We start from the raw sequence: 3962 nt of genomic DNA, 5'->3' as shown, positions 1-3962 counted from the left end.
ATTTTTAGTAGAGATGGGGTTTCACTATGTTGACCATCCTGGTCAACATAGTGAAACCCCATCTCTACTAAAAATACAAAAAATCAGCTGGGCATGGTGGCGCGTGCCTGTAATCCCAGCTACTCAGGAGGCTGAGGCAGGAGAATTGCCTGAACCCAGGAGACGGAGGTTGCGGTGAGCCGAGATCGTGCCATTGCACTCCAGCCTGGGTAACAAGAGCGAAACTCTATCTCAAAAAAAAAAAAAAAAGAAAAGAAAATTTCAACATTATAAATATCGATAAGAAACTTGAAAATTCTTTCAGGAATGTGAAGGTGACTTACAGCTAGCAGGTGCTTTTTCACCATGTGCATCAAGCAGATTGGAATAAATATTTCCCCAGGGTGTAACAATCTCCGAAGCTTTCTCTCCTACACAGTGAAATGACTACAATTTAATATTCAGTGTTACCAACACCTTCCCTTACATAATAAGGAAATTAAAGCATAAAGTCGGAAAAACAAGCTGGATATATTGAGACAACTCTGGATCAACACTTCCTGGAAGGTGGGAGGACAAATTTATTCTAACCTCTGAGCCTTCTGATTTAAACATTTGTTCGGTTGTCCTTGGCCTAGGATGCCCTTCTTTTTGGCCTGGAAACACCTCCTTATTCTCCAAGATTCACATTAAATATCAGCTTCTCTGTGAAGACTTCTTTCACCCTAAGGGCAAGTTGACCCTTTTCCCGTCTTCTTTGCTAACAGTGCATACTCTGTATTTTTTGCAAATATGTCTTACTTTCTAATACATGTGAGCTTCTTGAGGGCAGGGATTTATATATATATGTATTTTATTTACTTAACATAGTACTTACTAAGTGCCAGGTGTACTACATAAACACTACATAAGTATTCAGTTATTTAATCCTTGTCATAGTCCCATGAGATTTATTATCATCTCCATTTGGTAGATGAGGAACCTGAAGTTCAGAGTGTTTAGTAGCCTTATTCCTCTCTGTTTCACCAGAACCTAAAGGTGATTCTTTGCATATAGTAGGCATTCGTTCATTCAATAAATCTTTATTGAATGCTTAATGTATCTATATATAGGTACTCTTCTAAATGCCAAGACACAGCAATGGAAAAAACCCCACCCTTCTGGAGCTCACTTTTTGGTTGGCAGACATAGGTTAAAAAAAAAAAAAAGAGAGAGATAAATAAAATAAATATTTGTTCCATAGGTGGCAATAAATTCAGCAGAAAAAAAAATCTGGGAACGGGGAAAAGGAGCACTTGGAGTTGCAATTTTAGATGGGTTGACAGGGAAGGGCTCACTGAGAAGGAGATATTTGAGGGAAGAAGGTGAGTGAGTAAGTGAGTGAGTGAGTGAGTGAGTCATATCTGGGGGAAGAACATCCCAGGAACAGCTAGTACAAAGGTCCTGAGGCGCCTGGAATGTTCAAGGAACAGTAAAGGGTGGGGAGCGTGCTCCTAGAATAGAACAGGCAAGCGGGAAAGAAGTAGAGGGTAAGGCTGGGAGGGAATGGGCAGTGAGCAGAGCATGTGGGGCTTTAAAGTAATTTTTTGAGTTGAACTTTACTAAAAATATCTTTGGAGTTTTTTTTTTTTTTTTTTTTAAATCAGTCAACATCATGCTTTAGATTTTTTTTTCTCCTTTATTTCTTTCCTTCATTCTTTTCTTTTCTTTTTTCTTTTCTTTCTTTCTTGACACAGGGTCTCACTCTGTGACCCTGGCTGGAGGGCAGTGGTTTGATCTCAGCTCACTGCAACCTCTGTGTCCCAGGTTCAGGCGATCCTTCTGCCTCAGCCTCCCTCGTAGCTGGGACTACAGGTGTGCACCACCATGCCTAGCTAATTTTTGCATTTTTTGTAGAGATGGGGTTTCATCATGTTGCCCAAGCTGGTCTCGAAGTCCTGGGCTCAAACCATCCACCCGCCTTGGCAATCTCAAAGTTCTGAGATTACAGGTGTGAGCCACCACATCCAGCCCTTTGTAGAGTTTGGAGGGTTTTTGAGCATAAGAGTGACCCTCTTGAATTTATGTTTTTATCAGTATCACTCAGGCTTCTGTGTTTTCTATTTGTTTTCTGTTTTTTTGTTTTTTTGTGGGTGTTTTTTGAGACAGGGTCTCGCTCCGTTGCCCACGCTGGAGTATGGTGTGTAATCACAGCTCACTGCAGTCTCAGATTGCCTGGGCTTACGAGATCCTTGTGCCTTGGCCTCCCAAAGTGCTGAGATTACAGTCATGATTCACTGTGCCTGCCCCAGGCTTCTGTGTTGAGAAGAATCTGAACATGTCAAAGATGGAAGCTAGGAGACTGGTTGGGAGGCTCCCACAGTAATTTAGGTGAAAGACAGCAGTGGTAGTAGCGGAAGTGGTGAGAAGTGGTCAGATTCTGGATGTATGCTGAAGGTTCATCAGACAGATCTGCCGATAGGTCAGATGTGGGGTGTGGGAGGCAAAGAAGTGCCCATTATGTCTTCAAGGCTTTGAACTCTGCAACTGGGGAAGAGTAGAAAAGGAATGGGGCTTTGGTGGTAGGGCAGTGGCAAGCGACAATCAGGAGTTCGGTTTAGGACTTGTTAAACTTGAGCCGTCTATTATCCAAGTGATAGTATTAGGGAGGCAGCTGGATATGTGAATCTGGGGTTTAGGGGAGACATGCAAACTGGACAGTGTTAGTACATCCTAGATGAGAGTTACAGCCATGAGACTAGAGGAGATTACCAAAAGCATCAGTGAAGACAGGAAAGAAGGGGTGCAAAGGGCTGAATCTCAGGATGCTCCAAGTTTTGGAGGTCGGAGAGTTAAAGAGGACCCAACACAGAAGACTAATAATGAGCAGCCAGAGAGATAAAGGAAAGACTAGGTATGTGTCCTCCTAAAAGGCTTATGGAAAGTGGTTCAGGAGGAAAGAGTAATCACATTCTATTAATTGATCAAATAAGATGAAAATTGAGGGGTGGCTGTTGGATATAGCAACAGGAAAGTGGAGGCGACCTTGACAAGAGTGATTTAATTGAAGTGGATTGGAAAAATAACTGACTATATTAGGTTTAAGATATCTATCGGACTTGGGGAATATAGACAACCCCTAGGAAAGAAAGAAATGGAGATAGTAGCTGAAGGAGGAAGTGAAGTCAACAGAGGATTTTTCAAAAATGGTGGAAATAATGTTTGTAGATTGGTGGAAAAGATCCAGTGGAAAGGGATGAACTGATGCAGGTGATTGAGAGGAAAATTTCTGGAGTGATGTCCTTGAATAGGTGGCATCTAGTTCAAAAGGAGAGTGGGGGCCTTTTCTTTTCTTTTCTTTTTTGTATTTTTTGTAGAGACAGGGTTTCACTATGTTGCCCAGGCTGGTCTTGAACTTCTGGCCTCATGCGATCTGCCTGCCTCAACCTCCCGAAGTCCTGGGATTACAGGCATGAGCCATCACACCCGGCCAGCAGTGGCCTTTTTTAGGGGCACAGAGCGTTTCTCTACAGTCCCAAGAAAGAAACCCAGAATATGGACATGATGCATTGGTGGGTGTTTGTGGGAGCTCTCTTCTGATTCATTCTATTTTCCCAGTGAAATAGGAAGCAAGGGCATCAGAATGATGAGAGGTGGTGAGTAGGTATTTGAGGTTTGAGGACAGAGAAGGTGTGAAATAGTCACCCAGGAGAGTGGGAGAATGAAAGGACCAGGAAATACAGCTTGATTGTTAGCAGCATTAAGGACCTACTCAAAACTTATGAATTTAAAGTGAGATCTCTGAGTATGGTTTGGTTCGTCACTAGTTGCATTTAGCTGCACAGGTGTAGGACTGGACTATGGGGAATGTTTTCTTTAACAAAGGTCATTGTTTAGTCAAGTGAGTGTCTCAGTGTCAGAAGGATTAGGGGAACTGAGATAAGTTAATTTAAGCTGGGAAAGTTATCAAATGAGTGCATACATGAAAGAATAAATTGATTCCC

This window comes from Sapajus apella, unplaced genomic scaffold (genome assembly GCF_009761245.1).
Source record: "Sapajus apella isolate SASKATOON/1434 unplaced genomic scaffold, GSC_monkey_1.0 scaffold26, whole genome shotgun sequence".
In the NCBI taxonomy this organism is placed as follows: domain Eukaryota; kingdom Metazoa; phylum Chordata; class Mammalia; order Primates; family Cebidae; genus Sapajus; species Sapajus apella.
Note: the sequence above shows the minus strand (reverse complement) of the source record.